The following is a 27120-nucleotide window of genomic DNA, read 5'->3' on the forward strand; positions in this document are numbered from 1 at the left end:
TTTCATTCTCTTTTGTGTTTTTTCATTGCAAGCAAAATAAATGAAGATAATACCAAAGAATTTGTGATTGCAATCATTTTCAGGAAGAAACTGAGTATTCTCTGACAGAATTGCAGGGGTGCCAATACTTTTGGCCAGCACTGTACATATAAAGGGTGGTCCAAAAGTAGGTGGACAGTATGCGTAAGGCTACATGCTAACGCTGCATCTTTTTATGTTCACAAACTGCAGCAAAAAACTGCAGCCTTAGGAAAACGCACCGAAAGCGCAGCAAAAACGCACCTACAATTACAAGCAATTTTTGTGACATTTCCAGGCTGTCTCTGACCAGGTGCAGTTTTGGCTGCAATTTGTGAACACAAAACGATGCAGCGTGTGCACATAGCCTAAAGAGTACTTTACATGCTGCGACATCGCTAGCGATCTCATTAGCGATGTGAAATTCTAGATCGCAAGTGCGATCTTTTGAGATCACACATAGGTAATTTTACGCATATGCGATCTCTAAATATCACACTTGCGATCTAGAATTTCACATCGCTAACAAGATCACTAGCGATGTCGCAGCATGTAAAGTACCCTTTAGGCTATGTGCACACGCTGCATCCAGTACCTTGCAGAAATGAACGCATCCTCTGGCAGAATTTGTCATTGTCAAATTTGGTTTTGGCCAGAAAAACGCAGGAAATACGCTTGTGTTTTTACCGTGTTTTACATGCTTTTTCAGTGCTTTAAAATGGGATGCGTTTTCAATACAAAGACACATTCAAACCTTAGAAAATAAAACTTGCGGAGTCCAAAATGGCCGCCGATGCAGGAGGATGTATCTGACAGAGCTCTGAGACATCCAGAGACATCTGAGCCCCTGCCCGACTTAGATCCATCTGAAGCCTCCATATACCGTCCCTGAGAGCCAGCGGACCCCAGGAGACGAGTATTGTGGGACAGGACCCTACCTGAATCCCAGCAGACATCATTCTCCAGGGAGGCCTGGGACCACGCTGCAGACACTGAGACCAGGAGTGCGGTGAAAACCGCCCAGAGGAAGGAGAGCCGACGGGTGAAGAGGGAGCAGAGGCTTGAAAATCCGGGAAGAACACAAGGGAGGAAGGGATACCCAGAAGTCCCAAAGCAGAGGAGAAGCAGACACTTACCCGGCCTGGAGGAGGGAGAGACACTGAAGCAGAGTGGAGCACGAGCCAGACACAGTGAGGGGGAGCCGCCTGGTGACTGTCGGGCCTGAGAGAGAGCCGGCTGGAAGCAGGCAGTGAAGTGACAGGCGACCGGCAAGAGAGAGGAGGCTGGTGAGTGGAAATCCCCCGTGCATAGGGGCGACAACCAGCCGGGTAACTGGCTGGTCCTAGGACACATACACCCCCTGGCTCTAAAGCCAGTGCCATGCACGAGAGCACCATTATTCACTAGGGCTGTAAATTAACCCTCACCCCCGCAGCACGAGTCGCATTGCTCTGATAAGAAACACAGGGGCTGCATACGGGTGTGGAGGAGGCTGAGGCTGGTTTACCTGGAGGGGGGGAGAAGAGGGAAAGCTAAGACCTCCAGAGAAGAAAGTAAGCCCTGAGATCTGATAACATCCGGTGCCCTTATAACATCTGAAGAGTTAACCCCTGACTCAAGTCTGATCCTGTGGCAGTACAAGGAGAGGGGTGCTACGGTTTCCTCTTCCATGATATAAGTTAAGAAGGGAGAAGGAAGAAAATTCGGGGTAGTGCTGTATAACTGTCTTTTCAGAGCCTGCCTTTTCTCTATATAGAAAAATCCCTCACTTTCTGCACTGTACTCTGCTGCCATCTTGTGGACATTGGAATAATAACTTGCTGCAAAAGAGATTTTCACAGAACGGAGCCATGAAAGAGATGTGCACCCCTGTATAATGTCTGAGTAGAGGGGGGCTTGTCTTACCGCCCAGATAGAGGACATAAGTGAACAACTATAACTTTAACGGTCTTACATCTATAAACAATATTGAAAGGTGACATAATATATTGTGCAGACCAGGTGACGATCTGGCTGGGGTGAGGAGGAGAAGAGGTCCAAGCTGGTCATATAGACTGAAAGGGGGGCAGTCGTTTGTGACCCCTCTAGACAAGTTTCTTACTAAAAGAGACCGTGCAGTGAGTGACCCCATGCCACCAAAGTCACGACAACAATCAACCCATAAAAGCAATCAAGCGAAAAATAAAACTACGCAGTCGGGTTCTGTGAATATGGACCTAGACTCTACGCCTTCGCTGTCTGCTTTGATGTCTCAACAGGAAGACGGAGGAGGGTCACGCGACTCCCCATCAGAATCTGAGCCGGGAGATATGGAACACCATTTTGACCACAGAAAATTAAAAAAGTATCTGGATCTCCTTCCTACCAAGGAAGACTTCAGATCCCTGATCTCGGAAGTAAAAGAAACCTGTAAGTCAGAGATTAACTCAATCCGCCAAGATGTTGGGTTTCTAGCAGATAGAGTGGACTCAGTGGAAAAGGATCACGATACCACTAGACAGTACATCATCAAATTACAAAAGAACGTGACCTCTTATGCTCGGGCTCTGAGTGAAACTAACAAACATCTGGAGGACCTAGACAATAGGGGGCGCCGTAATAATATCCGAGTGAGAGGCGTCCCTGAGGCTACAGGTAGTGAAGACGTCCACGCCATACTTGAAACCATATTCAACACTGTACTGGAGCGCCCTACAACTCAAAGGATAAAATTGGACAGAGCACATAGAGCATTACGCCCCAGGGGGCCTCAAAATTACTCTCGTGACATTATTTGTTGTGTCCATGACTTCCAACTAAAAGAGTCTATCATGGCCAAAGCCCGCACTTCGGAGGGAATTGAATATAAAGGGACTCGGATCCAATTATTCCCTGATCTATCTTGGATCACCTTACAGAAAAGGAGACATCTGCAGCCACTACTTGCATCCCTAAAAGATAAGGGCATCCGATACCGCTGGGGGTTCCCGTTTGCCCTCATAGCCTCAAAAGATGGTCGTACGGCTGTGCTACGCTCTACTCAGGACCTCCCAGCCTTCTGCACTGATCTGGGAATCCCTTCGCCTTCCCTGGTGGACTGGGAATTGGAGATGCCATCCAATCCACCCCGTCCGATCTGGCAACAAGTGGACTCTAAGGGGGGTTCTCCCTCATCACGGCCTAAGGCACGACCGGCTCCGACCTGAGACGACAATTTTATTTTTTCTTTCTTCTAGGAACAGGAGCCCTGAGTTTGAGTCTCTGGTTCCAGGCTGTAGTCCCCCCCTTGGGGGGGGTGGCTTCATGCCTTCCCCGATTTATTATAAGGACTTTGGTTGGTCTTTTCTTTCATAACTAGTTGTTCACTTTCTTTTTTCTTTTCTGATATTGATATATCTGGTTACGATTCCTCATATCATTTGCATTGGTTTGCTACTAGGGTGGTGAGATCCGAGTGCTCCCCTCTCTTAGATGTTTAGAATCTAGCTTTAGACACTGACTGTGATAGCAGTGTGTCCATAGCCACAAACTCCCTTTAAGGGTTAGAATTACCCTGGTTCCTCCTACGGAAGAGTGGGTATAGGAGGTTAGGGTTTAGATATTGGTAAAGTTTTAAATTATGCCAATTTTTTCTTCTTTGACCCTGACCGGGGAGGACGGAGGCGGAGGTGAAGGCTTTTGCCTGCGGCTTCACTCCTCACCGGTAACATTTATGACATGTAAATGTTATGCTTTATATGTTATGTGTTTTGTCATTGTCTTTTACCATTCCTTATGTGTTTACCCTGATTGTGGTGAGGGAATCTTTAGTACCCCATTGAGAGACATCCATCATGGGCCGTCAGGCAAGTTTGAGATGGGCAATACCCGGTTAGCCTTTGTATGTAATGCTAATTTTGCTTTATACTACTATAACTTAAAATATGGTTAAAATTTTAACACTAAATGTTAAGGGTTTAAACTCAAACATTAAGAGACGAATGGCACTAGGTGAGATGCGGACCCAGCGAGCTGATGTGGTTTTCTTGCAGGAAACGCACTTGAATCTCAACGGGAACTGCAATTTCGCCAAACACCTTTACCCTACGATTTTTTTAGCCTCTCAGGAAAGGAAAAAAGCCGGTGTGGCGATCTTGATATCAAGGACCTGTCCCATTCAAGTTACTACTTCCCTGGCAGACCCACAGGGTAGATACCTTATCCTACAAGGGACATATAAGGAAGTTCCAATCCTTTTGTGTAACATTTATGCCCCTAACGCCTCCCAGATCCTTTTTTTGAACCGGGTATTCCTCAAATTAACACGCCTTCCCCCCTCAGTGTGGATAGTGGGTGGAGATTTTAACACTATTTTCTCTGACTCTTTAGACAGGTTGACCATTAACAATCAATTGTCGAGCCCGTCTCAACGTAAATTGACAGCTGCCTTTCGAAGACTGATCCGCAGGTTTGCCTTATTTGATTTGTGGCGAGTTAAACATCCCTCAGAAAAAACCTTTACCTTCTACTCTCCCCCTCATGGTACACACACCAGGATCGATTTCTTCTTTGGCAACATTCAGGCCCTTAGATGGACGAGCAAAGTGGATATTGGTGCAATAACGTGGTCAGACCACGCGCCAATGACTCTCACCCTAGATCAGACAACCCAACGTACAAGAGTCTGCCACTGGAGGCTCAATGAGTCCCTCCTCAAGAGAACTTCCTACAGAGACAAACTGGAAGCAGGATTGATGGAATACTTTGAGAACAATGAGGGGTCAGTGCCCAATTTTTCTACTATCTGGGAAGCCCATAAGGCCGTCTTTAGAGGGCACTGCATAGCTTTAAGCTCCCGCATCAAAAAAGATAGACTATATCAGAGAGATCAGCTCCTTAAAAGTCTCAGAGACTTAGAAAATAGGATGACCCTTAACCCATCAATACGTACCCTTAGAGGTATAGTAAAGACTCGTGCCCAACTGAAGGACCTAGAGGTCAATATAACAGAAAAATTACTACTCTATAACAGGCATAAATACTATGACAAAGGAAATAAATCGCACTCTCTTTTAGCCCGCCAACTTAGGGAGGAGAGGGGGAACTCATCCGTTTATGCCTTGAGAGATTCGGGAGGGAATACGTTATATGACCCCACTAAAGTTGCAAAGATTTTTCAGGATTATTTGTCAAGATTGTATTCTTTGCCCAGCACCCTTCCTGCAGACCCAGGAAAACAGAGGGAGCTAATCCACTCCTTTCTTGAGCAGTGTAAGCTGCCTACCCTTACTAAGAATGCTGTAAACACACTGAATAAAGAAATCACGTGTGAAGAGGTAGGAGAGGTGCTTAAATTACTTCCTAATGGAAAATCACCGGGTCCAGACGGCCTGACATACTTCTACTACAAGGCATTTGCGGATCGACTTACCCCCTATTTAGTTAAATTATTTAATAGCTTCCTCACGGGCTCCCCTATACCCACAAGTATGTTACATTCATATATTACGCTTATACCCAAACCTGGGAAGGATGCTATGGAATGTGCCAACTATAGGCCCATAGCACTCCTTAATGCTGATTTGAAAATCTTCACTAAACTACTAGCTCTACGCCTTTCAGTTCTACTTCCTCACCTAATACATAAAGACCAGGTGGGTTTTGTCCCTTGTAGACAGGGAGGGGACAATACTAGGAAGATCATTGACTTAGTAGAGGTTGTTAATAAGACAGAGAGTGAAGCACTCCTTCTTAGTTTGGATGCGGAGAAGGCGTTTGACCGTCTGGGGTGGCCATTCATGTTCGAAACATTGCATCAATTTGGAATTTCAGGTCCATTTATTACTGCCCTGAAAAGTCTATATTCATGCCCCTCAGCTTCGGTCAGGCTTCCTTATGCCACATCCCAACCCTTTCAAATACACAATGGCACTCGTCAGGGATGCCCTTTGTCCCCCCTTCTCTTTGTCATGTGTATTGAACCATTGGCTGCTGCTATTCGCAATGACCCTAATATACATGGAGTAATGGTACGAGATAAGGAGTTTAAGCTATCTCTATATGCGGATGATGTCCTATTGATCTTGTCCCAACCACATATCACCCTCCCGAATTTGCATTCCTTGTTACTACAATTTGGAAGGTTGTCAGGGTATAAGGTCAATCAGAACAAAACAGAAGCTCTGCCTCTTAATATTCCACAGATGCGGGTCTCCTCCTTACAGGGAAACTACAATTATAAATGGAGAAATATATCCTTGACATACCTTGGGATACAATTAACATCTAAGTATAAGCTCTTGTATCAGCAGAACTATCCTAGTTTATTTACTGAGATAAAAAGGCTCCTGCTCAATTGGAACAAGCTCCCATTGTCTCTGTTTGGAAGAATCTCTGCAGTCAAAATGTCTGTTCTGCCAAAGCTCCTTTACCTGTTTGAGACCCTTCCGGTGTGTGTACCATACAAAGAATTGCGCAACATTCAGTCTAGTATACTTCAATTTGTTTGGGCCCATAAGAGACATAGAATCAAGAAAACAACATTATTTGACAGTAAACTGAGAGGAGGCCTGGGGGTCCCTGATATTACGAAGTACTACTGGGCAGCACACTTACGTCACATCCCTGCATGGTCTAATCGCTGTGCCTTCTCTAGATGGATGGAAATAGAGAAGTTATGGCTAGCCCCAATACACCCTAACTCCTACCTTTGGGGCACCTCATCTAATAAGCCTGACCCACATACCCTGGGCCCTATAGCCTTTACGAAGAGGATATGGGACTGTTGTGTCAATTAGTTTCCACTTAAATCTGAACACTCTCCATTGACTTCTTTTCTTTTTAATCCCAGAATGCTAGACGGTATGCATGGTATAACGACAAAAACATGGTTTGACAGGAAACTCTTTTGCTTTGCTGACATAGTAGACGCACACTCCAGAGTCCTTCTCCCATACGCCACCATAGCTGCTAAATTTAATCTCCCAGGCAATTCCCAATATCGGTATTTACAAGTTAGACACCTGATGCACTCCCTTTTTGCCTCATTAGAAGTCTCTATCCCTACACGTTTTGAGAGATTGTGCAGAGCTGGGGCCTCTACTAAAGGCCTCATCTCCGATATATATCGTATTTTAATGGCTCCGTGCCCGGAAGACAAGCCAAATCATACATATATGAGGAAATGGGAAGATTTCCTTGGTGAGTCCATTCCCTTGTGTATGTGGAGGCGGATCTGGGATACGGCCTCTAAGACATCTTCATGCTATGTCTATAAGGAAAATCAGTATAAATTACTCATGTATTGGTATCACACCCCATCACTACTACATAAACTAAACCCAGCTATACCTGACAACTGTTGGAGGTGTGGAGCCACAGGAGGAGACATACCGCACATATTCTGGGTATGCCCCAATATCCAGTGTTTCTGGAGGTTGGTGCAATCTCTTATTTATAAAGTAACTAATCTTCGGATTCCCCTGGACCCTAAATTCTATTTATTAAATATACCACTTGCTCAGCTGGGGAAAAGAGTGAAGCGGTTACTATTACACATGACCACAGCAGCTAGATGTCTGATTGCCCGCAACTGGAAGTTAGCTCATCCACCCTCACTTACCAATCTCCAATCTCGGATCCAAGATGTGAGAAGGATGGAGTATTTATCTGCCCTGTCAAATAACACAGTAGATCTTTTTGAGAGTGTTTGGTCACTTTGGGATACTTATTGGGCCAACAAAGAATAACAGTGAAGTACGGCCTTGATGGAAGCCTGATATGCTCACCCTCCCCAATCCATCCCCCCTCCCTTATGTTTCCCTGTCTAGTATTGTATTGTTCGTCTTGTCATATTCCCTGTTTTCAGTGTATTAGTGGATAATATGGATACTGATTTCTGGTTTACAGTCATTAACAAGTTTGTGAGACATATCCATGCATCCATGTATTTTTTTTTTGTATCTGTTTTGAAAATCTTAATAAAACATTCAGTTATAAAGAAAATAAAACTTGCTATAAATCATACACAAAAATGTTAATTTTTAGAAAAAGATTATTGAGATTTCATATTTATTAATAAAATATAATTATTTTATTATTGGACTCTTTTTTTTTTTTTTAAAGTAGGGCTGAATGTGAGGGCAAAAGGAAACGTCATGACCTCACTATCATGTCATAATCCCATGCTTTGATTTTGTCATTAAAGCATGTGTTTTGCATCATAAATGCATGAAAAACGCTAGGAATTTGATTTGGATGCGTTTTGATAATTCTCATTGACTTTAATGTTAGCAAAACGCAGCCAAAATGCTCATAAGAATTGACATGTTGCTTCTTCAAACGCAGAGATTTTGACAAATTTTTGACACCAAAAACGCAGCGTTTTTTTATGCACCGTGCGCACAAGAAATCCCTATTTCCCATAGACTTTGCCTGGAAATCAAAACGCATGCATTTTTGCATTAAAACGCTGCAGTTCAAAACGCTGCGGAAACTCATGAAAAAACGCAACATGCGCACATGGTTTAATAGGGTTATCAAACATGGTGGAAAGTGAAAATGACTCAGTTGCCCTTAGCAACCAATCAGATTCCACTTTTCAGTCTTCACAAACTCTTTGGAAAATGAAAGGTGGAATCTGATTGGTTGCTAAGGGCAACTGAGTCATTTTCACTTTCCACCATGTTTGATAACCCTATTAAACCATGTGCGCACGTTGCGTTTTTTTCATGAGTTTCCGCAGCGTTTTAATGCAAAAATGCATGCGTTTTGATTTCCAGGCAAAGATAACGCTATTACACATACTGTCCACCTACTTTTGGATGACCCTATATATACATTATATATATATATATATATATAAAACACACAGTTGTCGCGGGCGGGGAGGGCGCGCTGCGCTCACCCACTGCTCGGGTCCGGCTGCTGCTGCTACTGCTGCTCGGTGGTGGCTTGAGCGGTGGGCCAGATCCCGGGGACTCGAGCGGCGTTCCTCGCCCGTGAGTGAAAGGGGGTGGTTTGGGTTTAGGGATATTGTCCGTGACGCCACCCACGGTTGTGGTGAGATTGTGACACCACCGCTGCCCTGGACGGGGATCCCGGGAGCGATGACAGGGAGCAGCGCAGTTGTTGTTTTCCCCTCCGTGGGTAGGGGGTTGGTTGTCCCGGGGCCCTGTGAGGGTTAGGGATGGCAGGCGGGTTACGGGGCCTGGTGAGGGTGCAGGGTCGCGGGGGCAGCGCTGTGCCGCACGGCACGGTAGTACTCACTCAGCCAATCACGAAGACAAAGTCCTTGGTAAAACACACGGCTGGATGGACGGGGCCCACTGACGTCTGCGGTGGTTTCTGCTCCCGGTAGGTTGATGGTGACTGCCTTTCCCTGCACCTGTGTTGTGTTACGGTTCCAATGGCTTCCCACCGGTAACCCGCTCCCCAGCTTGGATGGATGCCGAGGGAGCCCCTTTTGCCCGCAGGCTCTGGCCCTGGGAACTGTAGCCTTGGCGGTGACTGTGTTTCCCTTCACGGTTTGAGCTGTCGCCTTCAATCGGGACTTGACTGCTGGGAAACCCCGGAGGTTCCCTTCGCTAACGGATTTGACAAATTGGACGGCGACTCCTAGCCTTGTCGGGGTCCGTAAGCCCTGCCGGATGGTGCTGACTTCTCTTTGCTCGCCGGTCCGGTACCGTCGGGCCACCGCCCGTCCACGGTCCTTACGGTTCGCTCCAATCGGCCTCTCCTGCAGACGGTCACCACCGTCTGCCAACCTTGCTGTACCGTCCGGGCCACACACCCGGACACGGTCAGTCAGTTGCTCTCTTGCCACTTCACTCCTCTCACTTTCCCTTACTCCACTTAACTCCAGACTACACTGAACTTCCTTTTCCTGCCTCCAGGACTGTGAACTCCTCGGTGGGCGGGACCAACCGCCTGGCCCACCCCCTGGTGTGGACATCAGCCCCTGGAGGGAGGCAACAAGGGTTTTTGTTTGACTTATGTGTGCCTAACCGGGGTGTGGGGTGTGTTGGTGTAGTTTTGTGACGACCTGGCTTGTCCAGGGCGCCACATTCCCCCTTAGTAAAATGCAGACCGTCCGCGGGCTGCCCGTCCATCACCGGTTTTATTATTTTATTTTTTTTTTGGTTAATTGCAAAAGATAAAATGGTAAACATAAGCATTTTCAAATCTTCCCACATCGGGAGGTGCATCTCTTAAACGTTGCAAAACGGTACATTTTTATTAAAACAGTACGGCTTCCACTCTCTCCCACCCAAACAACCTGGCCCTGATGCTGCCCCTAAGCAAATGGGCAGCACCCCTTGACCCCAGTCCAGCACCAGATTGCCCGAGTGGGTTCTGTCCCTTTCAGGGGACCCACGTCCATGGGGGACCCCTGAACCCCCCGGAGGATCGCCACCGGTTCCGGTGGTGGCTGGGCCCCAGCCTACTCCACTGCGGGCCCTTCCTCCAATCTGCCTCTCCGGAGGCGGTTACGGTTTTAGCCAACTAATTTTTATTTACATACCACAAGTTCGTGGTTGCCCTGCTAGTTCTCGGGCTTGTCCGTAGCAGTTTCTACGCATATTTGCAAACAGTCCCCACGGGGACAACAGTTGCCAGCAACGACCGGTTTAATCACAGCTCAATCAGGTGACATCTTCTGTTAATCAATCTTATCATTCAAAAACTTTAATCTATACACTCAACACAACTTTGCTGGTGGTCCCAACGGGGACAACTTTTAGGCGGAGGACCGCCGACTTTTCTGCTCATCCACGGTGTCGGCCGGAGGAGGGGGTTGGGTCCATGCTTGGACCTCCTGTCTGCCTCTCAGCTTCGCGTCCAAGGGAAACCAACCCCTCTCCCCGCAGTGCCTGGTGTATTGGACCAGGTCCCCCGGCATTAGGTTGCGGCCCGGATGGTCCTCCGGCAGATGGCCATGGACGTCCCGTCGGGCGATAAAGATCTCGGCCTCCAGGCCCGGTTCGTATATAAATCCGTACCCCTGACGGACATCAAATCGTCTCACTTGCCCCTCATAGATTGGGCCCTGCACACGGAAGGTGGCCTGGCGAAGATTCTCTTTCTCCCGTATCGCACGGGCAACCAGCTCCGCCTTCTTCCTCTCTCTTTTGGCGATCTCCTGGCCCAGCGGTGTCGGCTCCCTGTCCCAATACGGGGCTGCTACGGGCCCCTGCGCACGGGTCGGGCCCTGCAAGACCTCCTTGACGCTGCCCACCACTGGCCGCCTAGGTGGGAGGTCCCGCAGTGACTTGGCCTGGGGTGCTGCTTTACAGCGGCAACCTGGCGCAACCTCAGCCGAGGTGTGGGGAATGGGCACAGAGATCCTCTCCCGCTGAGCCTCCGCCTCCTCCTGCATGAGACGGGCTGCCGGAGCTGGTACGGGGTCAGGCATGGTCACCGGTGCCTCCGGTACAACTTCGCCGACGGGCTCGGCCTTCGGCTTCTTCCACGGCAGCAGTTTCGTACGGTCACGGGCTTCTGCTGCAGACTGGTCCGCCGGGGCGGATTGACAGGGTACCGCTACCGGTTGTGATGGTAGCGGGCCTAGTGATGGGGCAGCGGCAGCCAACACGGGTAGCGGGGGAGGTAGCAGGGCGAGCGGGCGTAGACCGGGCCCCTCGGCCGCGATGACCGACCCGCTAGGGGTACAGGGGCGTGGGTCACTTACCCGCCTGTCCAGAACTCCCTCCTCCTCGCGTCTCCGTACGGCCTCCACCACCTCCGCCATGTCGGCCTCCCTCTCCTCCAAGAGGAGCTGCATCCGGATCTGCAGCCGTAGTTGTAACTGAGCGGTCCGGACCTAAACCCACGCCGCGGTCCCGGGTGCGGGGGCTACGGTGCTGCGGGACGGTTGGTACATCGCTGCGGCGGCCTCTTCCAGGAACCACAAGATGGCCGCAGGGTCCTGGCTTCCCCGCTTTTATAGCCGCGGCTCACATGCGGCCAGACGCCATCCGTCCCCCTTAGTCTCTTTCCGGCTCCTCCTCTACAGGGGCGGGGTTTAGGCCTTTGCGCCTCCACTGCTCGAGGAGACGCTCGAGCGGGAATTTTTGGTGCCCAAGATGGCGGCTTCTCAAAATTTTCGGCCGGACACCTCTGGCGGTCACAAGGCGCACCTCTACCAGACAGCAGAGCGGTAAGATCCTGGTTGTGACGCCAAGTTGTCGCGGGCGGGGAGGGCGCGCTGCGCTCACCCACTGCTCGGGTCCGGCTGCTGCTGCTACTGCTGCTCGGTGGTGGCTCGAGCGGTGGGCCGGATCCTGGGGACTCGAGCGGCGTTCTTCGCCCTGAGTGAAAGGGGGTGGTTTGGGTTTAGGGATATTGTCTGTGACGCCACCCATGGTTGTGGTGAGATTGTAACACCACCGCTGCTCTGGACGGGGATCCCGGGAGCGATGACAGGGAGCAGCGCAGTTGTTGTTTTCCCCTCCGTGGGTAGGGGGTTGGTTGTCCCGGGGCCCGGTGAGGGTTAGGGATGGCAGGCGGGTTACGGGGCCTGGTGAGGGTGCAGGGTCACGAGGGCAGCGCTGTGCCGCACGGCACGGTAGTACTCACTCAGCCAATCACGAAGACAAAGTCCTTGGTAAAACACACGGCTGGATGGACGGGGCCCACTGACGGCTGCGGTGGTTTCTGCTCCCGGTAGGTTGATGGTGACTGCCTTTCCCTGCACCTGTGTTGTGTTACGGTTCCAATGGCTTCCCACCGGTAACCCGCTCCCCAGCTTGGATGGATGCCAAGGGAGCCCCTTTTGCCCGCAGGCTCTGGCCCTGGGAACTGTAGCCTTGGCGGTGACTGTGTTTCCCTTCACGGTTTGAGCTGTCGCCTTCAATCGGGACTTGACTGCTGGGAAACCCCGGAGGTTCCCTTCGCTAACGGATTTGACAAATTGGACGGCGACTCCTAGCCTTGTCAGGGTCTGTAAGCCCTGCCGGATGGTGCTGGCTTCTCTTTGCTCGCCGGTCCGGTACCGTCGGGCCACCACCCGTCCACGGTCCTTACGGTTCGCTCCAATCGGCCTCTCCTGCAGACGGTCACCACCGTCTGCCAACCTTGCTGTACCGTCCGGGCCACACATCCGGACACGGTCAGTCAGTTGCTCTCTTGCCACTTCACTCCTCTCACTTTCCCTTACTCCACTTAACTCCAGACTACACTGAACTTCCTTTTCCTGCCTCCAGGACTGTGAACTCCTCGGTGGGCGGGACCAACCACCTGGCCCACCCCCTGGTGTGGACATCAGCCCCTGGAGGGAGGCAACAAGGGTTTTTGTTTGACTTAGGTGTGCCTAACCGGGGTGTGGGGTGTGTTGGTGTAGTTCTGTGACGACCTGGCTTGTCCAGGGCACCACACACACAAACATATATATACTGTGTGTGTGTATATATATATGTATATGTGTTATATATGTGTGTATATATATTGTCGTGGAAACCCCTTTCTTGGGAGAGCTAATTTAGGGTGAGATGCAAGGGATCTCCAGATCTGCCAATGTTGGTCCAATTAATAGCGATGCATCGGAGACAAACACAAGAACACACAGTCAATCCGTGTACCAGGCTTTGTCTGAATCTCAGATGCCCAAACAGTAGTTTATTAAAACCACAAAAGAAAAGGGGACGGCTTAGTACATGACCAAAAATGGGTATATAGGTTGAAAATAACAAAATCGTAAATTATGGATCCTGCTGCATTCCTAAAAATCTAGTTCTGTCCAGTTTTCTGGACCTTCAGTAACAAAGAAACTTTAGACAAAGGCCTCTTTAAAGCGACTACACCCAGTGCTATTGCTTTTATGAATAACACTTATAAAGCTAATACAAAAATACAAAATTATTAAACATATATAAATTGCTTAAATGATAACCAAAACTTAATATAAAATATTAACCATAACAATTCCTCCCTTTTTATTATTTACAGACAATTTATCTATCAGCTATATCCCCATGCTGTGACAGCATGGAGGGGCCAACCCCGTTCACCGATAGATATCTTGTTTGTAAACTTCATCATATATGTTTACCAAGGGAGCACTTTGATGTTTTGCAGATGTGTTAACTGACGGCCTGTGATACTTGATCTTACATGTCTCTTTTCATAGTGTTGTCATTACAAATTCACCAATTCTAGCAGCTACATACACTAATAGTACCAACATTCCCATCTGTAGAATGCCCATCAGCCACCCAGTGATACCTGAGAACCAAATTGTCGGAGACATTTGTCTGCAGCTCGGTTATATAGGGAATGTTTGGGTAAAGCACTTATATCTAGAACACCATGAGGAGATATGAAGGTAGCGGCATAAGGCGTGCAGAGGTGTCGATCCCCTCTGCGCCCCGGGGAAGTCATTTATAGGCCTGGTGACCACATACTAGATATAAATCCTTAGGAATTGTGCAGTGTATTATGTCAGTGGTTCTCCCAACACAACACATATAAGTCAAACGTCCTTTGCCTCGAAGGTTTGGCACACCAATTTCAGCAGTTTTTGAGACAGACCTCATTCCTTCAGAATGTCTTAGACTCAAAATGTTAGTTAAATTGGTAAAGTTGTTCACAAGTCTACACAGAATGTGTAAACCACAGTTCACTATTGCTCAAAACATCCATGGTCACTTTTCTGGAAACAACTATCATTACAAATAATCACGAGTAATTGAAGTACTCTCACAGTTTTTCCAGTCCTAAGAGTGTGAGCATCACAGGCGTAACTTATAGTCCTCATATAGGGTCAGGGGATCTGCAAGATATGGCATAGAATTAGAAGATATTGGGCTCGGAGTGCATATCCAACAGTTCTTAGTGCTTTAGAGTCCATATTTTGGAACAGAACTTGGTGATGCTTTATCAGTTTGTTATCACAGTCCTCTTTCAGTGCCTCATTGATAGGACAAGAGGTACAGTTGCCATCAGCATAATCCAAAAGGCAGAGTGGTTATCTTTGTATCTTTGCCTTGGATCTTGACAGAAGTGGCAGTGGTTAGCATCACTTAGAATGGCTCCCTGGATCTAGGCTCCAATGGTCTCTTTATGTGTCTCTTGACCACGACCCAGTCGCCTGGTGCCGGTGTGTGTGCCGCTTATAAACATGGGGTCTGGGATGGAGGAAAGAACACAGTTATGAGTAACAGTCAGATGTTTGTGCAACTCAGCGACATATTCAGTGAGAAAAGCATACGAGGCCTGCAATTGCTGTGGGAAATATAATTCTGTCTCAGGAATACTACCAAACATTAATTCATATGGGGACAGCTTCTTTATACCTCTTCGGGCAGTTCTCACTGAAAGCAATGTGATGGGCAAGCAATCTACCCAGGACAAGTGTGTTTCCTCCATGCACTTTAATTTAAGAGTACCGTTAAAGCGTTCCACCTTCCCACTACTTTGTGGGTCAAAGGGAACGTGGAAAGCATGTTCTAATCCCAAAGTAGCCATGATCTGTTTCATTTAATTCTCCATTGAAGTAAGCACCTCTGTTACTTTCTATAGATTTGGGAAACCCATATCTGCAAACCACCTTACTTATTACTTTCTTGATGGTAATTGTGGTCTTTGTATTATCTTTCATCACGGTCTAAGCTTCAGACATACCAGGACATATTCATAAGTACCCACCTTAGGCAGCAGTATGTAGTCCACCTGCAGTCTCTGAAATGAGTAATCTGGTTTTGGTGCTGAATTTCTGCGGAACTAAAATAGGCCTACCGGGGCTGTGTTTTGCACAAACAAGACATACTTTGCAGCCATATTCGGGAACCCTGGGGCACATCAGTTTTGCAGCACTACCGCACACGTCACACCTTTGCACCGGGGAATGTGCCAGGGCAGCCATCATGGGGAACAGGCAGCGAGGGAGGCAAATCCGGGTGTTTACCTGCCATACCACTGACTCTGACCGTACAGCGCATTGCATTCTGTTCGTTTGAGGAAGCCTGGGTCTGGAAGACCTGCAACAGTTCACGATCAACGGCCACTGGGGCCGGTACGGTGCCAGCCTCCTTTGCTGTAAGGGGGCACCCCGCACTCTCGGTCACTAAGCTCCCTGAGAGGGCTATGTCTGTTATGGCCAGTATGTCTGTCAGAGGTAGTCTTGCTGCTTCTTTAGCCGCCTTGTCGGCCAGTGCATTCCCTACTGCAAGGGGAGTTTGTTCCCGTGCGTGTGCCGATACTTTGACTATGGCTGCCCTTTGGGAAATGGTGAGTGCTGCGAGTAACTGCTCTACCGCCTGCGCATACTTCAGGAAATTACGGCTCCGCCAAATGACGCCAAAGTCGTGTGCTACCCCAAAAGCGTATTGTGAGTCAGAAAATACATTACTCTTCTTACCGTTTCCCAGACTGCACATTACAGCGAATGCCTTCAGCTCAACCTCTTGCGCAGAGTAGCTCGAAGGGAATGGTTCTTACTGCCTTACCATTGTGGACTACTGCATACCCGGTGATGAACAGTCCTTGATCATTGTCCAAAGCTATGGAACCATCTATAAAATACTCAGCAGAGGGGTTAGTGAGTGGTACATCAGTGATATTTGTCAAGTCCTCTGTTTCTGCCTCCACCAATGCCTGACAGTCATGTGTCATATCAAACTGAACTTCTTCATCTGCTAGTTTGAAAAACAGGGGCAAGTCTTGTCTCATGGTCTCTCCCACAGGGACATGTCTTGTCTCATGGTCCCTCCCTCAGGGACATGTCTTGTCTCATGGTCCCTCCCACTTCCCCATCCAAATATTCTCCTCCCTTTTCTACAATCTACTGTTAATCATGCAGCTGGATTTAGACCATTACAGTTTGAGAGCATTATGGGGGAATGTAAAGAGGGAAAAGCTTAATATTTGTCCGGCCTTTATACTGAAAGATGGTGGGTCTGAGCCTGTTGGAGTCTTTCAGATACAGCATGAGGAGCTTGGAGTGAGGGGGCAGCTTAACACTATGTCCTCTGTCTGTCTAATAGAGTCCTGAAACAGCTGCCCAGCTCTTACACAAGCAGGGGTCACGGTAATAACTGAATGTAGTATCCCAGAGTAATACTCTGGAGGGTGCTGTCTGCCACCGTGTTCTTGGGTGAGGACGCCGGCTATATGTCCAACCTGCTTGTGGCGGTAAAGGGTTAAAGGTTTTTCCCACGTCTATTTTGCTTATGTGACCACAACTGTCTGGGTTTATTCTCGAGTCAAACAACTAGCTTTGGGAATTGTCAGTCAGGATTCGGAGACTACACAGGGTGCCTTCTTTTAAGGGGGGTGGTCACCTTGGGCCCAATTAAAGTAAATTCTATGCAGGTCCCAATTTTCTGCAACACGTCTGTCCTTAAATTAATAAGTGAATATGAGAAAACTAAAACCTGGGTCACAAAATAGGAACAGTGAATGTAGTCCCCGGGGGATGACAATGGGGTTGTGGGAGACATCTGAATTGTCAGTTTCCTATGGTGGTGGGGGTCACAATAGTAGTTGTTGCCTTTTTTGGGACATTTGTCCCCTCAAAAAAACAAAAAAACCCTTTTTGCCCACAAGCCCAACCTTTTACATTGTTGTAGTCTAAGCCTTTAAAGCCTCTAGGGCTGCGACAACCCCAAACCCTGATGAAGGTGACACTAATCACAAAACCACACATTGGTTCTGGACATCACACACTAACAAGATGTCTGTAGCGAGGCACCATCCTCTCACACATTGTGCTATCTTCCTATGCAGCATGGATGACATACCTTCAGTCTTTTGAGCTGACACATTTACCATTGCTACTGCTTGCACATTTTCTCATTTTTTATTTTTTTTTTTAGCACCTTACATTTACACCATGTACTTTTGTATGGTTCTTCATACATTGCTGCTGTAATATACTTCACCATCATTCCATTCTGTTCTTTAAACTCATTGCCTTACATACACACGCAGCATGTCACTTTTGTATGATTCTTCATACATTGCTGCTGTAATATACTTCACCATCATTCCATTCTGTTCTATAAACTCATTGCCTTACATACACACGCAGCATGTTACTTTTGTATGGTTCTTTATACATTGCTGCTGTAATATACTTCACCATCATTCCATTCTGTTCTATAAACTCATTGCCTTACATACACACGCAGCATGTTACTTTTGTATGGTTCTTCATACATTGCTGCTGTAATATACTTCACCATCATTCCATCCTGTTCTATAAACTCATTGCCTTACATACACACGCAGCATGTTACTTTTTATAACTCATGCTGCTTTTTGCATCATTATAGGTCAATATGGGTCTATTCACATTGCTGCTTGTGGTCATCATTATAAACATTCCTTTATAATCCAACATTATAAATATTCCTTTTACATATTTTGATTGTTGTGATGCTGCCCTTTCTCGGTTGTACGCACTGCACCATTTTACTTGTTATCAATAAAAATGATTGTGTTATTTCTCCTCTATAATGGTTACATATAGGCTATTTTTTTCCTCCTCACTCTTTTGTGTATTCCTGTAGTTTAGTCTCTTATCTCCTTCTTGTGGTGGATTCCCCCTCTACCCCTCCCTTTTCTTCTACTTGGCTGCAGGGGGGCCAAATTAACGCTTTCCTTTCTAGTTCAGCTCCCCAGGGGATATTTCCCTCAAATACATCCATTTCATATTGCTCCACTTTGGGAGACTGGTACAGCGCCCTGGACTGTAGGTCTATGGGCATTTATAACACACCGCAGCAATAGTCCATGATTCTTATCATTATGTTCATACCCAAAACTGAGTATGGTCCTATGCTACAATCTGCAACAGATCTTGTCGCTTATTCTGCCTAAAACCAGTGTCTAATCCTCTGTTAAACTCCATTCTCTGGAAAGTTACCAAGATTAGGTTTTCCTGTGGCCAGATATACCTTCTGAATACCCTGGAGATATGTTCTAAATGTAAGGGTAATTTTACAGGAGATTCAGGATCTAGGTAGCAAGGGCAATATACCTGGGCATGGAGAAACACAGGACACGCAATATTAGCTCCAGAGGGACTGTGTTGGCCACAGTGTCTGCAGGTCTATCCCAATGATCCTGCATATGGCAGGGGTGCTGAAGGGGGGAGGGGGTGCAGGTTTTACATCAGTTATAGAGACTGCAGGGTTCCCTGGGCCTTTATACTATCACAGATTACATATACACCACCATGAATGGTTTAATCTGATTTATGGTCACTCAGTGAGAGACGCTTGGATACTTTACCACATTCTAACCTGTTTGTTTTTATCTTTCAAACAGTCTTCACATTTGCAGAAAAACGTCTCCCAAAACAAAAAAATTCCAATAACATTTTGCATCAATCCATTGCTTCATTCCCTTTTCGTCTTTCTTCTATATCCTTTGTAGGGACATGGGTGGTACCTCTGAGGCTGATTACGTCCTATAGCTGCCAGTCCTCTGACTGCAACTTCAATGCCCGCAGTTAACCGTAGAACTGAAATGGGCCATAGAGTCTTAACCGCAGAAGACTCTACTCTTCTCCCAGCACCAATTTGCTCGCAAGAGAAGGATTTCTACTCCCAGAACCACTGTTCTCGCAAGAGAAGAATTTCTAGGAAGCATCAGGTGACCAGCCCTTTGTACCCGTACAATTCTGAGACAGAACCAAACAAATAACAATTCATAAACTCTACCACCAACAGTTATTGGGATTACTTCTACTTCTCAATATAATATATCATGGGAGACTAAGCTAATTTCCTACAAAATCTCCATCTACCTCTGACTCACACAGATTACATCAAACACAAAAGAGACAGTGTATCCAGACCAGAGCAGATCAGATTTCAACTACTCAAACAAGTTCCCTTTCTTGTCCTGTAGAGGGCGCAGCTCCAAAAATAAAATCTACAATAAGTTTTCCCTCTCTGGCTATATGTTTCTTTGTCTGGATAAACTGGATGATTACAAACTACAACTCCTATTAAGCCAATTCCTATCTTAAATGCAAATACAAGAGAACATAAACGCCAGCACAATGGTTTATCAGATTTTTACAATACGTCCGTCACTCAAAGATCAATCAGTCCCACATTAAAGGATCCTCATAGCTTAAAATATAATTCCAGACATAACAGTCATATAGAAAACACAGGACAACATATAATCTTTCAACTGCTCAGATGAAATACTCTTCATTCAATTTCCTTCAACAATCATTCGCACATTTAAAAACACATTGATACATATAACAGATCACAGATGGCATATCTCTATTATTCCAATCATACACACAAAATCCAAACACTGGCAGAGGTTTGATAAGAATGGTCTTGTTGGACCACTACGTACCCGTCTCGGACCTCCAGAAAGCACTGAAGCATTTGTAACACAATGGGTTACTCACCGCGGATTTTGTTCAGTGGTTCCTGGGAAGGTCTTTGTAGTCGGGTCACAGAGAGGTCCAGTAACCATCCCGGGTTTCAGGCACCATGTTCTGTCGTGGAAACCCCTTTCCTGGGAGAGCTAATTTAGGGTGAGATGCAAAGTGATCTCCAGATCTGCCAATGTTGGTCCAATTAATAGCGATGCATCGGAGACAAACACAAGAACACACAGTCAATGTCCATGTACCAGGCTTTGTCTGAATCTCAGATGCCCAAACAGTAGTTTATTAAAACCACAAAAGATAAGGGGACGGCTTAGTACATGACCAAAAATGGAATGAAAGTTGGAAATAAAATCGTAAATTATGGATCCTGCTGAATTCCTTAAAACCAGATCTGTCCAGTTTTCTGGACCTTCAGTAACAAAGAAACTTTAGACAAAGGCCTCTTTAAAGAGACTACACCCTGTGCTATTGCTTTTATGAATAACACTTATAAAGCTAATAAAAAAATACAAAATTATTAAACATATATAAATTGCTTAAATGATGATCAAAACTCAATATAAAATATTAACCATAACAGTGTGAAACATCGCACTGCGCTCAGATGACATCTGGATATACGCAGAGACAAGCAATGGAGAAGATGGAGAGATTAATACTTCCTTCTCCTCTGCACCTGTGATCCGATCACTGGATTGGATCACTGTATAATGACACTCATTTCACACTCACAGCAGAGCCTGATCCGAGTGCTATTAGCATATCGCATCCGATGCCTTATGTTAGTGTAGCTCTGGCCTAAGGAAAACCCTCTGTACAGACACTCCATTCTAGCTGTCTCACCACAGAGGCTCTAGATCAGAGTTGCTTTTCTGAGGCTCATGTCTTATCTCCCAGCACTGTCTATAAGGAATGTCCTCTGTACAGTAACTCCATTCTATCTCACTACAGAGGTGACTAAATTGAAGATACTGCAATAAGGCTCATGATTTCTGAGCTTACTGTACTGTCTATAAGGACGTCCTGTGTACAGCAACTCCACTATAGATGTTTCAGGACAGAGATGACTAGATCGCAGTTGTTGCCCCTAGGTCCATGATTTCTGGGTACTGTACTGTCTATAAGGACGTCCTCCCTACAGCAACGCCATTCTAGCTGTCTCACTACAGGGATGAAAAGATCAGAGTTGCTGCACTGAGGTTCATGATTTCAGAGCTTCCAGTATTGTCTATAAGGACGGCCTCAGCCAGTCCATGCATTGCGTTCCGAGATTGTACCAACGTGCATAGATGTCTGAATAAGCCCTTATACAGATTACATGAAGGCTCCCATAGACATAGGGCTAAAGTTGTCAGGATCAGACAACAATCCGATGAGTATGGGGGCTTCCCGACTTACCTCAAGAATGGAAGTAAAGGGAGGGTAGGAACTGGCGTGTTGGACTGTTGCACTGTGGTGACGCATGCGCACTTGGCCTTTACTCTGGCACTCACTTCCTTGTGAAACGACTGTTATTACCTTGTCTCTTCTTTTCACGTTCACATAGAATCACCATTCATAGTGTCTCTAACACACAATGTTCTATTATGATACAAATATACATTTCATTGGCGCCTTGGGCATTTCTCAGTGTTTGCTTTCCCTTTACTCCATACCTTCTGGTGGAGGCTAATACTAATGGTGTACGCGATGATCTCCCACGTCGTTGTAGAGTTCTATCCCAATGACACATGTCCCATTTATTTTACTATTTACACCATTTAATTTATATTCATTAATTTAATTATTTTTCAATTTTTACAAATTCAGAAAACAGAACCGTTTCTTTACATTTGATTTCAACACACACTTTATTTAATTCTTCTAAATTTCCTTTATACTGTCACGCTCCCCGGGTCCTCGGCTCCCCTCCCCGGGTCCTCTGCTCCGCTCCCCGGGTCCTCAGCTCCGCTCCCCGGCTCACCTGCCATGCTCCCCGCTCTCCAACCTCCGGTGCCCGTCCTTCCCAGGCCCCCTGGTCTCCGCTCCCGGCGCCCGACTGGTTCCCAGGTCCTGGCCGGCTCCCCTGCGTCCTCCTCTCAGCTTCCTTCCCTGGCTTCTGGCACCCGGGCCGCGCGCATGCGCATTAGGGCGCGCGCGCGGTCACTGACCCTTTCTTAAAGGGCCAGTGTCAAATTACAGGAAATGATGCACATAGGTACAGGGTATATAGGGGGTTAATGTCCAAGGGAGCGGGGCCTGTTCTTCGTGTTTTCCCAAGCTAGGAGTCAGGTCTCCTTGTGTTTTGTGAGATACTTACCTCTCTATCTTCTAGAGCCGATCCTGCATCGCCATCCGGTTCTGCGGTACCTCGAACCCCGAACGCTGTCCATCTGCCATCCTGACAGTCCGTACCATCTCGGATCCCTGCGGTGACCCGTCATCTCGCTCCAACGGTTCCGGACCCCGCCTGACACCATCACGGCTTCCGAACCTGAGCTCCGTCACCCGGACCACCATCAGTGACCTCGTGGTCCCAGGGACTTCTCCATTTTCTCCCAGTGCACGGACTGTCCTGCTACCTACAGTGCTCCGGCTACCGGACTCCTTTCCCTCATCCGGGAGTTCGGCCCAGTGGATCCACCTCCAGGGTCTACCCGTCCATCTGGCCCTAACAGTAAGAACAGGCCATGGATCCCGCCGAAGCACTAGCGGCTTTGCATGAGGAACTCCAACGCCAGCGTGAAGTTCAGACCCGCATGCTGAACTTTATGACTTCCGTGGACACCCGCCTGACCACGCTACAAGCGGCAGTCACGTCTTCAACATCCCGAGCCTCCACTAGTCAAGCCACGACCCCCGCTCCCGTGGCTGCCTCTTCGGATGCTTCCAGACTGCGTTTGGCCACACCACCCCGGTACGCCGGAGATCCCAAGACCTGCAGGGGGTTTATAAACCAATGCTCCCTCCATTTCACGCAGCTGCCACATCTGTTTGCCTCCGACCAAGCCAAGGTCGCCTTCATCATGTCTCACCTAGAGGGCGAGGCACTGGCGTGGATGAACCCCTTGTGGGAGAAGGAGGAACCTATGACCAAGAACCTCCAGGAGTTCCTGCAGGCCTTTCGCAGCACCTTTGACGAACCCGGACGCGCCTCCGCGTCTGCGTCATCACTTCTCCGGTTACGTCAGGGAACACTGACGGTGGGTCAATACGCCATCCGTTTCCGCACCTTGGCTTCAGAACTGGGGTGGAATAACGAGGCCCTAACCGCCGCCTTCTGGGAAGGACTATCGGGTCGAATCAAAGATGAGCTGGCTGGACGTGATGTACCGTCCACCCTGGACGCCCTGATTACCCTAGCGACTCGAGTGGACATACGCTTTCAGGAGCGGTCCAAAGAGGTATCCCGTGAGAGACGTCCGGTACGGCATTCCTCTCCTCCACGGAAGCCCGCCGTACTCCAGTCAACGGCCTCTGGTGTCTCCGTCCATGAGCCCATGCAGATCGACCGTGTGCGACAGTCTGAACAACGTCGAGCAGAGCGGCTCGCCAAGGGTCTCTGCTTTTACTGCGGAGAGGGCACACACCTGCTACGCGCCTGTCCAGAGAGGCCGGGAAACTCCAAAGCCTAGGGTTGGTAGGAGAGGCCACCCTAGGTGCTGGGACTCTCTCAGACCCAGTTACATGGACTGTGCAAGTAACAACGGGAGAGACGCGGTTTACGGCTGAGGCGTACCTCGATTCTGGGGCAGCAGGCAATTTCATCCAGCAGGCCACGGTGGACAAGTACCAGGTGCCTGTTACTCCACTCGACAAGCCCCTCGTGATTGCCTCTGTGGATGGGAGACCTCTCTCTGACACCATCTCCTGGATCACCAAGCCGCTTGAACTGCGTATCGGTGCTCTGCACACCGAGAACATCGCTCTCTACGTCCTCCCACATATGTCACATCAAATTCTGCTGGGTCTTCCCTGGTTGCGGACACACGAGCCTTCAGTCAGCTGGGGCACTGGTGATATTACTCGATGGGGGCCTTCTTGCCATGAGAGGTGTCTGAAGACCATACAACCCATCCGGCGACCTCCGGTTCCCGAGTCCCTACCGGGACTGCCCTCAGCCTATTGGTCCTTCGTGGACGTCTTTGACAAGAAGGAGTCCGAAGTACTTCCGCCACATCGTCCTTACGAATGTGCCATTGACCTGCTCCCGGGAACTACACCACCTCAAGGACGGATATATCCACTGTCTCCAGCCGAAACAAGGGCCATGTCTACGTACATCACAGAGAGCCTGGCTAAGGGATTCATCCGGAGATCCTCCTCTCCTGCTGGAGCAGGCTTCTTCTTCGTAAAGAAGAAAGAGGGTGACCTACGCCCATGTATAGACTACCGGGGATTGAACCTAATCACCGTGAAAAACAAGTACCCCCTGCCGCTCATCCCCGAATTGTTTGATCGGCTCAGAGGAGCTCGTGTGTTCACCAAGTTGGATCTTCGGGGTGCCTACAACCTGGTCCGTATCCGCTCAGGGGATGAATGGAAGACCGCGTTCAACACTCGCGATGGGCACTATGAATACTGCGTGATGCCCTTCGGCCTGTGTAACGCACCAGCTGTCTTCTAAGAATCAGTGAACGATGTGTTTCGGGACCTTCTCTACGTCTGTGTGGTGGTATATCTGGACGACATCCTTGTCTTCTCTCCGGACCTCCAGACCCACCGAGAGAACGTGCAACTGGTTCTACAACGACTGAGAGAGAATCGTCTGTACGCCAAGTACGAGAAGTGCGTCTTCGAACAGTCTTCTCTCCCCTTCCTGGGGTACCTCATCACCGATACCGGACTGCAGATGGATCCCAAGAAGGTCTCCTCCATTCTCAACTGGCCTCCTCCTTCTGGACTGAAGGCAATCCAACGCTTTCTCGGATTCGCTAACTATTACCGCCAGTTCATTCCTCACTTCTCGGCTCTGACTGCTCCTCTCTCCGCTTTGACCAAGAAGGGGGCTAATCCAAAGGACTGGTCACCTGCGGCCGACGCCGCGTTTGGCGCTCTAAAACGAGCCTTCGCCTCCTCTCCTGTACTCCACCGTCCAGAGTTAAACCGCCAGTTCACCTTGGAGGTGGATGCCTCCTCCTCGGGAGCCGGAGCAGTGCTCATGCAGAAGTCCTCCTCCGGGAAGATGGTGACGTGCGGTTTCTTCTCCAAGAGCTTCTCCGCGCCTGAACGCTATTACACCATCGGTGACCGAGAGCTATTGGCGGTCAAACTGGCTCTGGAGGAATGGCGCTATCTTCTGGAAGGAGCAGTGTACCCTGTCATTGTTTACACGGACCACAAAAACCTGGAATACCTGCGGACTGCTCAGCGACTGAACCCACGGCAAGCCAGGTGGTCCTTGTTCTTTGCCCGGTTCGACTTCCAGCTTCATTTCCGACCCGCAAACAAGAATGTACGCGCTGATGCCTTGTCTAGGTCTTTCGTGCCCATGGAACAGGAGGAAGAGACATCTCAACCCATCATCTGTCCAAGCAAGATTATTCCGGTGGCTCCTGTCACCCTGGCCCAGATACCGCCCGGGAAGACCTATGTCTCTGAGACTGACAGGCAAAAAGTGTTACACTGGGGCCATGCCTCGAAAACAGCCGGTCATGCAGGTCAGAAGAAAACATGGAGCGCTATTGTACGTCATTACTGGTGGCCATCCCTGCGCACGGACGTCGCCTCTTTTGTCTCTGCCTGCTCCTCCTGTGCCAGGAACAAGACACCCAAACACCTGCCATACGGCCGTCTTCTGCCTCTGCCCATACCCTCAGTTCCCTGGCAACACATAGCAATGGACTTTATTACGGACTTGCCATTGTCCTCCGGACACACAGTCATATGGGTCGTGGTGGATCGATTCTCTAAAATGGCCCATTTCGTTCCTATGGCTGGACTGCCCTCTGCTCAGGAACTCGCGGACGCCTATATACATCACATCTTCCGCTTGCATGGCTTTCCATCACACATCGTGTCCGACAGAGGAACTCAGTTCACCTCCCGCTTCTGGAGGGCTCTCTGCAAACATCTGGGAGTGACTCTAGACTTTTCATCTGCCTACCATCCTCAGTCTAATGGCCAAGTGGAGAGGGTCAATCAGATATTGACCTCTTTCTTACGTCACTACGTGAACGCCCATCATGACGATTGGTCCACGCTTCTTCCTTGGGCAGAATTCTCCCATAATCACCACGTCAGTGAGTCCTCCTCCAGTTCTCCCTTCCATGTCGTCTACGGACTTCAGCCGTCTGTCCCATTGCCTGTATCCTCGTCCTCGGACATCCCTGCTGCTGATGCAGTACTCCGTGACTTTACTACCATTTGGGACTCAGTTAAGGCGTCCCTTGCACGGGCAACCCTGCGGATGAAGAGACACGCGGACAAGAGATGCCTAGATCCTCCGTGTTTCTCTCCGGGAGATCTCGTCTGGCTTGCTTCCAAGTACATCCGACTGAAGATACCATCCTACAAGCTGGGACCTCGCTACATCGGGCCGTTTAAAGTCCTCGGCAAGATCAATGAGGTTTCCTACAAACTACAGCTCCCGGCCACAATGAGAATACCCAACTCCTTCCACGTCTCTCTGCTCAAGCCGGTTGTCCTTGGTCCCTTCTCCGCTGCCGCCAGCCCGGCTCCTCCTCCTATTGCTGAGGACGACATCTATGCGGTAAGGGATATCGTGGCCATGAAGACCGTACGTGGTCGGCAGTTCTTCCTGGTGGACTGGGAGGGGTATGGTCCTGAGGATAGGTCCTGGGAGC

At 48.4% G+C, this 27120-nt stretch overlaps 1 protein-coding gene across 1 annotated transcript in view; it reads left to right on the forward strand.

The window, feature by feature from the left end:
• The window catches only part of LOC142261899 (uncharacterized), a 131415-nt gene extending 108669 nt beyond the window's left edge, over positions 1–22746 (forward strand). Inside the window, exon 4 of the transcript XR_012729418.1 lies at positions 22650–22746. The gene's annotated coding sequence lies outside the window, so the exon portion shown is untranslated. The remainder of the gene's footprint in view (positions 1–22649) is intronic.
• The last annotated feature ends 4374 nt before the right edge of the window (positions 22747–27120 follow it).

Source organism: Anomaloglossus baeobatrachus, unplaced genomic scaffold, assembly GCF_048569485.1.
Source record: "Anomaloglossus baeobatrachus isolate aAnoBae1 unplaced genomic scaffold, aAnoBae1.hap1 Scaffold_2395, whole genome shotgun sequence".
In the NCBI taxonomy this organism is placed as follows: domain Eukaryota; kingdom Metazoa; phylum Chordata; class Amphibia; order Anura; family Aromobatidae; genus Anomaloglossus; species Anomaloglossus baeobatrachus.